Source organism: Mauremys reevesii, linkage group 22 (assembly GCF_016161935.1).
Source record: "Mauremys reevesii isolate NIE-2019 linkage group 22, ASM1616193v1, whole genome shotgun sequence".
Classification (NCBI taxonomy): Eukaryota; Metazoa; Chordata; order Testudines; family Geoemydidae; genus Mauremys; species Mauremys reevesii.
Genome location: NC_052644.1, coordinates 14,980,838 through 14,990,458, shown reverse-complemented (window position 1 = coordinate 14,990,458; position 9,621 = coordinate 14,980,838).

Here is a 9,621-nt window from a genome sequence, read left to right as displayed (position 1 = left end):
TCACATGCTTTGATGTGGGACTGAAGAACCTCCCACACTGATATTTCTGGCCCAGACAATGTCTCTGTGTTTCCTTCTCTGTCTCTTGCATTCTCCAGGGGAGTCTGGCTCTGAAGCCCAGGAGCCAAGGGTCTGAGCAGTGACAGAGCTGCCCTCTCAGAATGCGGGGAAGTGAGTGAGTCCCAACTGGCTCAGAACAAAAGCCCCTTGTTGTGATGGCACCTGAAAAGTATAAAACCATGAGGGTTTTTGTGGACTTTAGGAAAGTAAACCCTATCCCCAGCCTGGCCCAGACCCCATGCCCCAGAGAGACGACCTACTTCATCTATTGTGGGATGTAAAATTCCTAAGCAGTCTGAACTTCACTTGTGTGTATTGGCAAATTCCCTGAGCTGCTGATGCTCAAGAAAAATAGGCTTTTCTAGTGGAATCTGCCAGATCTGTTGGGAGTGGGTCTGTAAAGCACCAGGCCGCCTTAGGCTATGAGGAGCTGATCCCAAATAACAACAGGCTTGTTGTAATTATCTCTGCCTCAGCATCCCGGGAATCTGCCATCCTCTCTCCTGCCCTTTGTCTTACAAGACACCCCTGTGACCTCTCACACAGCTCCCGGCACTCTGGGCATAGAAGAAAAGGAGACCATCATGGGTTCAGCGTGAGTTGTTCCAAGCACAGTGATATGGGGCTATTCCAGACTTTGGGTATGTCTACACTGCAGCTGGCAGTGAGCTTCCCAGTTTGAACAGGCAGACTGATAGCTCTGCTTGAGCCAGTGCACCAAAAGCAGTAGGGGAGCCGGCAGTAGCAGGTGCAGCGGCTTGGGCTAGCCACTCAAGTACAAACCCACTCAGACTGCCTGGGTACATACTCGGGCAGCTACCCTGAGCTGCTGCCTATTCTACCCCCAGCCACACTGCCATGGTTAGCGCGCTATCTCAAGCAGAACCAGCATGTGTCTGGCTACCCGAGTTGTAGAGATGTGGAATCTGGTCCTATCCTGGATCTCATGGGAACAATGTGGCTGGTGGGTTCCATCAGAGTTCACCTCACAGAGCCCCTACAGAATATAGTAGGGTTAGGAGGCTCTGTTCATTTGCGGCCCAGGCCTAGACTGGTGGGGAGGGCAGGGTGTGAGGAAGAGGACAGGACTGAGGAGCTCAGGGCTGGGATAGCAGGGAGGTAGCGGTTGGGTACTGACGGGCACCTGTGATGGATGAGAAGCCCAGGGCTGGGATATCAGGGGGCTGCAGATGGGCACTGAGGGGCACTGGCAGAGCTGTGTGCATGCAAGCAGCCCAGCACTGAGACAGCTGGAATTTTGCAGATCAGAATTGTGCACACAGTCCTATAGTTCGGCCTACAAGGGTGTGATCTGCAGCATGCATCAAAGTCCTGCACTGCAATTGCCCCGTGTGCATGCTTCTGGTGCACACTAAATGGTACCTATCTTAGGGCTCTGACCACTGACTGGAGCTCACAGGTACTCAGGCCCTTTTCCCCCAACCCACATCTATCACTGGGTGTTTGTACCCTTAACAAAAACACATGCAAATGAATGGGGCAAACAGATTAGAGTTCATTAACAGGAATTAAAACAGTAAAATAAGCCAGGACCCCAACTAAAACAAAGTAAACACCAGTGCAAATATCAGGTAAACAAATAACACATTGGCTGCTAATGTCACTTCAGTGCCTGAAGCCTGGACCCCAAGATAGGATGGCAGGTAAAGTAAAGATATTAAGATTACAACTGTACCATTCTCATCGGCAGGTATGAGACACCTCTCCGGCACGGCCAAGCGTGGACATGCTCTGCTGGACCGGATTGATGTCCTCTCAGGCAAGACGTTGTGAAAGTAGAATGAATTATACTGTAAAAATAAGAATGGATTAAAGATGGGTAATAGTTAGTAAGGAAATAAGATATGCATGCCTAGCCCAGGAAAACTTATCTGATTCTGCTTCCGTTGTTATCTTAGTAAGTTCTCACCCGTTTATCTGTATACATAAGATAGTTTGTGTGTTGCAGGGTGATCACATAATCTGGGTGTTAGTAGCAGAGCACTGTGCTAATAAAACAGAATGGTCTGACAAACTGTGAGTCCTGAGTCTAACTTTGACACCGTCTTCTTTCTTCCTCTTCTTCCCTGCATCATCCTGGCTGTGCGTCTGAGTGAGAACGGCTGGCCAGTGGTTCTCTATTCTGGGCGTGTGTGTGAGAAACCCCTCCCCAACACAATACAGGTGCTAGATGGCTAGTGCAGCAGGCTGGAGATTACCTCGCCAAGGGTTCAGCTACCCCTGTTTGGGCAATGGCTATCGCTAGAGATCAGTAGTGCTCACTGGTGTCTCCAGGGACACACAGCTCCTACTGCTCCTCCAGGGTGGACAGCCCTGAGTGACCGGAGAGGCGGTCTTAAATAGCCTTCTTGTCGCTAGGCAGATTAGCTGGTTACATGCCTAACCTGTTCCCGCGACAAACCAAAAAGCCACCAAATGGGAATAAAGAAGGGGGACCAATATGGATGCCAAAGGACAACCTGAGGCAATCCAAGATGGTGATATGGCCTGTCAAGGAAATAAACAGCAAACTAACCATTTCCCCTACACTAAGTTCACACTAATGTAGTTCTCTTCAAATATGACTATGTTAAAATTAACTAGGAATCTTTTAATTCACACCCACAGCATCCACATGGGGGGTTACAGCACAGCACTTTGGTGTACACTGCTATTTTCACAGTCACCTCTGTAATCTCAGCCTTTGGGCAGTGCAGACCTTGCTTGAGTCCTACCATCCCATATGCACTAACTTCATGTACTGGTGCTAAGGATGATACTGAAATCTGAGCTGCAAATGCTGCAGGGTTTGCTACTTCCCAGGTCAGGGGGGATGATCATGAAGGTGACTGAAGTCCATACAGCGGGTGTGGTGATTTTTCTATCTCGTCACAGTGTGAAAACAGACACACGTTTACTAGGGCTATGGCCAAATCTCTGATTCCAAGGTCTTCCTCTCAGCGTCTGAAATGGGCACGAGAAAAGTTAGACCCAGAGACACACACTGGGTGGTGTTGCACACTCCCTAATGACTGGGGTTAGTCACAGACATCCCACATCCACATTCCTAAACCCAGTGCAGGAGCCAGCAGGTTTGACAGGAGCAGGGCTGGTGGTTAGTGATATGTGCCAACACACAGGAGACTTGGGGGAGTTTCTCACTCCTTAGCCCTTTTCTACACACACACACTGGAACCAGTTTAACTAATTCGTTTTGAAAACATGCCTTGAGTTAAAGGGAGGCAGGGCTTGTAGACTCATGGGATGGGGCCAGTTACTCCACAGTGACCCCTGTGGCTAGTTACAGAACAGCACTGATTGCTAGGGGAGTCCTGTCCAGCCCTCCCCAGCTGGAGGAATAGTGGCTGCCAGGGGCATGGCAGAGGGCAAAGGAGATGAACGAGGGGGATCCTCAGGGCTCTTCCTTCCAGGTTGTCCCTGTCATGTGAACCCCAGTCACTGTGCTGGCATGTTGTATCCGTTCTCTCTTCTTTTCATCTGTATTTCCTTCCATGTGTGCACAGTGCCCAGCAGAACAGGTTAGCACCACCACAGTGCAAACCGATATTGTTCTTAAATATTGAAAATTTCACAGTGGAATAAATTAGAAATGTAGACTTTAAAAAATGGTGCGTCCATGGTCTAGATTCATAGAGTTTCAGGCCAGAAGGATCATCTGTACAGCACAGGCCAGAGAATCTCATCCAGTTCCCCAGCACCAAGCCCGCAGCCTGCAGAAAGGTGCCTAGTCTGGATATGAAGCCATCAAGAGATGGAGAATTCTCCACTGTGGTTGACAGTCACAGGATGGAATCATTTCAGACAACATCATTAACCTTGCAGTGTCATTTCCTTTAAGGAGAATAGAACCACCAAGCAATTGTCCAGAGTTAGTAGTGTGCAGGAATCTCACAAGCACTGACCCTTGGTTTTCTGTTTCAAAACACAGATTTGCCAACCTGTTATCATCAGTGTGTGAGAATGTGGAGGATGAGGAATCACTAGGCTCCATCCCTTTCATTGCACTGAGCCCACAGAAAATACCAACCTGCCACAGAGTGCACACATGATCCATCTCAGACATAGCAACAGATAGAGCAGGAGACTTGTAAAGTTTTAATAGAATCTCTTCTTTGGAGCATTTCTTCTGAGAGGCCTTCTGCTTCACTGTGAGACAGAGAATCAGACATGGCAGTGAGACAGGGAAGGAAGGGGAAACACTGAGCAATACGCTAATACAGGTGGGGCCATGGACCCCAGTGTGTTTGTTAGTTTGGTTTATTTCCTAAAACCAACTCAATGTCAATATCTGAACAATAAGACACTCCCATGCCCCAGCCCAGTGCCCTCTAGGGCCGGGCTCTAAACATACAAATAACACATTCCCATTACCTGCGTATCGAAGATATGCACAAGCTCCAGCAGCAATGAGAACCAGAGTGAACAATACCCAGAGTGCAGCCAGCCAGGGAGAAACACGGGGGAAGATGTCTCTGGCAAACAGAGAGCACAGTGTGTGAGGAGCACGGTCCCATCCTAGAGCTGGAGAATGGGGTTTGCCACTTGGTTTGACAGATGAGTCCTGGCTCAGGGACCCAGAAATTCACAAGCATGAAGGAAACATCCCCCAACCCCATGCTAAAATCACAGCCACAAATGGGAGCCATTGAAACCAGAGCAGCATCAGTTCCAAGAACCAAGACTCTGCTCTGCCCACATCCCTCCCACTGCTACAAGCCAACAGCCAGCGGCTCTGTGCCCAGCCTGATCAGCCCTGCCTGCACCAGCTGGCTGTTCAGATAGTCACTGTCACGCAGCTCCCAGTACTCAGTCACCACCTCCAGTCCAGATAACTTCAGCAGAGAGCAATTTTTTTCCTAATTGGCCGCAGTATGATAGCTCATGGAAGTGGCATGTGCCACTTCTTTTCCGCTTTGTAATGTATAAAGGAGGCTTAAAAAGTCAATTTTTTTTAAATCTAGAAATAATCAGGCCTGTGCACAAGTCTTGACTGCAGAATTAGCCCGAGGCTTTGTCTACACTACAGAGTTAAGTTGACGCAACTTACACCAACGATCATAAACTGCAATAATTACATCGCTTGTGCATGATCACACAACGCTCCTGTTGGTGGAGTTCATCCACAGCTGGTGCTCTAGCATGGATAGTGAGAACAGTGCACTGTGGGTAGCTATTCCACTGTGCAACTCGCCCCCTTCTGCAGCTCGGAGTTGTGGGAAGGTGGAGTAGATTTCAGTGCATCATGGCTGCAGGCTCAGCGTCCCATTGTTTATTTTTTTCTGTCCCATCATTTTATGGACTTCTGACTGCGTTTTGTGGCATTTTTCAACAGCCCCTGTGTTCTATGCACCTGCCATCACTGCCTGAAAGGATGGATCCTGCACTGCTCTCTACTATTGTGGTCAGTGTTATGTATACAACGCAGCTGATCATGCAATATATCATGAGCTCTGAATCTGAGCAGGACTCCATGGCTCCTGCCCTGCTGTGTGCCATGGAAAGAAACAACACCAGATTACTTTTGGCATTTATGGCGCAGCTGCACACAGTGGACCATCACTCCTGGGCTTGGGAAACAAGCACTGAGTGGTGGAATTGCATCATTATCCAGGTCTGGGATGATGAGCAGTGGCTGCTGAATGTTCAGATTGGGAAAGCCACCTTCCTGGAACTGTGTGTGGAGCTTGCTCCAGCCGTGAGGCACAAGGACCACCAGAATGAGAGCTGGCTTCTCAGTGGAGAAGCCCGTGGCACTTGCTCTGTGGAAATTGGCAAGTCCAGTCTGTTGCACAAATCAATTTGGAGTCCGGAAGTCCACTGTTGGGGTTGTGTTCATGCAAATGTGCAGGGCCATTAATCGCATCCTGCTAAGAAGGATTGGGGGTCTGGGCAATGTGCGGGAAATAGTGGGTGGCTTTCCAGCAATGGGATTCCGCAACTGCAGCGAGACAATAGATGGCACATATATCCCAATTTTGGCATCTTACTATGTTGCGACAGAGTACATCAATAGAAAGGGGTACTTCTCTATGGTATTGCAGGTATTTGTGGATCACCAGGGTCATTTTACAGATATCAACGCAGGGTGGTCAGGAAAGGCACATGATACACACATCTTCAGGAACATTAGCCTGTCCAGAAAGTTTCATGCAGAAGGGGTCTGCTCAGTGCCTGCCACCACCTTGGAAAACACAGCAGATACCTGACCCGGGGCTCTCCACAGCTAATCACATGAGGCTCTACAGTGTGAGCTAAAGAGCCAGGCTGTGCAGCTGAGAGTGTGACAGACTCACGTATTGTGTGGATCAGGCCCAGAGGGGAACCATCTCACACCCTGGTGACATCTGGGCACCTTTCTACAGGGTCAGCTTGTTCGGAAGCCACCCACCTCTGTAAGTGATGCTGCCAAGTGACAGAGCCGGGGCTGGCAGTGGCTGTCACAGACGCCAGGGGGCACTGCTAGATACCTGCTCCCCCCACCCCCTGACATTAATGGGAGAGGGAGACCATCACATTGGTAGATGTTATAGCAAGATACACTGTGGGGATCAGCAGGAGCAGTCTCAGCTCTGCTCAGAGCCTCAGGTGTCCTGTCCCCAATTCTCTGGCCTGTGTACACAGGGTCAGACTGGGTGGATACAATGGGCTCTTCTGGCCTTCACATCTGTGAATCTATTTCTGTTTCACTTCCAGCTCCCTCCAAGCCCATCCATCATGTGCATGGTGCATTGAAAACTGTATTGGAATTGTAAACCGTCACTGTAAATGACAGGCAGGGGGTTCTGCAGGGAAGTGTGTGACCTGGGTCTAGCAGCAGGCAGATATGGAAAGCAGCCTAGAACAAGGTGGGGTCTCCTGGACCTCTCTGACTTAGGGAGCAGCCTGCTTTATCTCATTCTGTTTTGGGTCCTTGTGTGTTATCATTCTGTATTATAAGCAATAAAGTCATGTTACACTGCAGCTTTCCAGCCAGGGGATCTATGTTTATATCCAACTCCTCTTAGTGTGCTGGGAGCATAACAATGGGGACCCACCAATGTCACTTGGGAATTAAAGGAATTGCCGGAGGGCAGGATTAAGGCCTAGACCGCATAAGACCATGCCCGGGGCAGAGTTAAGCCTAGGCACTATAGGCCCATGCCCAGGGCCTGGTTAAAGCCAAGGTGCTACAGGCCTGTGCCCAGTGCCCCAGTAGTCTCTTATCTTGCATTTAGAAGAAAACAAGTTTCCAGGTTTCATGTGTGAGGCAAAAAGCTCAGAATCGTGCCCTGGGTTTAACCATCCCAGAAACACCTGCCTGAGTCTGAAGAGAGCCAGGGGACAGAGCTCTGAGAGGGGAACTGCCCCATGCAGCTCAGTGGGAGGTTTACTGCCAACCCCACCCAGCATGGACTGAGTGTGTGAGAGGGTGGAAGAACCCTGGACACCCAACCCCCCCCATCCTCACCAAGCACTGATGTAATGATCTTGGGCTTCATTAAACAACAAACCAATGAATGAGAAAGGAATATCACTTTTATTAATAAAACAAACTAGAGTGTGTCTGTGGTGATTTGCTGTGCATTGTTCTGCACCCTGCTTCCAGACACAGCTCAAAATTCCTATATTCATAACACTAACCCGGTAGTAGGTTGGCAGTTGCCCCATCCCCTCTGGCTCAGAGGGAGGCCACTCCGCCTCAGTGGGTCACTGTGGGGACAGCCCAGTCATAGAGGGGAGTTAGTGAATCGAGGCTGCAGTCTAGGAGGCCATGGCCCTCAAGCAGGGCAAAGCTGCAAACAGTGTAGTGGCTCTGACTCTCAGGCATTGCGGAGCAACAGTCTTTCGCGTAGCCTCCTGGCTCTGGCAGATGGCAGAAAAATGCAGGCCTCTTGGCCTAAGGTGGGTAGGCAGCCACACCAGGGGTGGGATGGCCACAGGGGGTAGGGGAAACCAGTACCCACCCTACTCCTATCTGGCCAGGATCCAGGGCAAGTGTTTGGTTACCTGCAGAGACATGGTGAGCAGTGAGGAGTTTATACGCCAGTGGGGCTCCTGTTAATCCTCTCATCACTCGGGAGGCCCATTGCAGGTCAGCCGTGAGTGCTGATACTCCCCTCCCCTGGATCTGCTCCTCACTCCCATCCCATCCCCTCACTCCCAACCTGCCCCTCCTGTCCCTGGCTGTGCCATACACAAAAAACAGCGGCCCATGTGGTCAAAGGCACAGGGGCTTGAACATGAGACAGGACGATGGCAGATTCCACCTACCACCAGTGAGGACTTAAACGTGGTACACTCTGGGGCAGGTGGAAGATTTTTTTCCCTGTGTAAAGCTTAGATGAATTTCCATTGAAGCTTTCAATGAGAAAATTGTAACTTTTCAACACACACAGAGAATCATTTAGTCAAATATCTAGTCTTCTGTTTAAAAAGTCTTGATGTAATTTTTTTGTGTGACCCTGATCAGGAGCTGGAAAGCTCTGGAGGTTTAAGTGGATTAGTTAACCTGCATTAGACCCTTGTGTGGATGCTCTTAATCAGAATTAAAGTGGACTTAATTTGATTTAGCTCTATCCAGGCGCTCCAATCACCCTCAGCCCCTGGAAATGGTTCAGGAACAAAAATTGGACATTTTGGTCTTCCCACTCCTGGGGCAGTGGGGCTCTCTGCTGCATGTCTCCCTCTTCCCTGCTGTCATCTGCCATTTTCCTTCCCTGTTAGTGGCTGATCCCAAGGCTGTCCCAGTGTTGCAGGACTGTGGGTCTCCTTCTTGATGGGGTGGCCTGAGCAGGCAGAGTGCCTGGAATGATGATGCAAATATGAGCTCAGTAACAGCAGCACAGATGTTCCTTGCTGGGCCACAGAGGCAGCTCCCCTCCTGCTGCTGACTCCAAAACCACTTTCACTTTCCCCAGGCAGGAAAGGAATCTCTCTGCCCCATGCCTGTCCTCTGGAGGGGGCGGGGGCTTCCCTTCTGGAAGAAGCAACACCCTTTAGTAACAGTCACTGGATGTGCCCTCCCTCCTCCAGTTCCCGGTTGCACAGTAACTTGGCTACAGTATTTTGGTGATTCACACCATAATTTACAGATCATCATTTTTAAGTACAAAACCTGTTTTAAAATGGGCTCTTCACCGTGTGATTCCCATAAAGCCAGACTGCTGTCATTGTTTGTATTGTAGTAGCACATAGAACCTCAGTCACAGCCCAGGACCCCATTGTGCTAGGTGCTGTACAAACCCAGAACATGAAGACACTCAGCTCCCCCTGTGGATCAGCAGCAGGGTTTGATCCCTTAAGTGTCAGATCTCCAGTTTAGGCCCGTGTTATCTGAAGCACATGAGTAATTACCAACCTTCTTTTAGACCAGCCAATGGAGAAGGACATGACAAATGCCTTCTCAGTGGGTTACACACAAGTATTCACTTGTCAGCAGTAGGATATTGGTGATTGGCAATTGTGGCTTCTACCCCTAACTCTGGGAGAGGAGTGTAGTGGTTAGAAATAGGCCAATGCAGAGGTTCTCAAACTGTAGGTCAGGACCCACAAGTGGGTCAC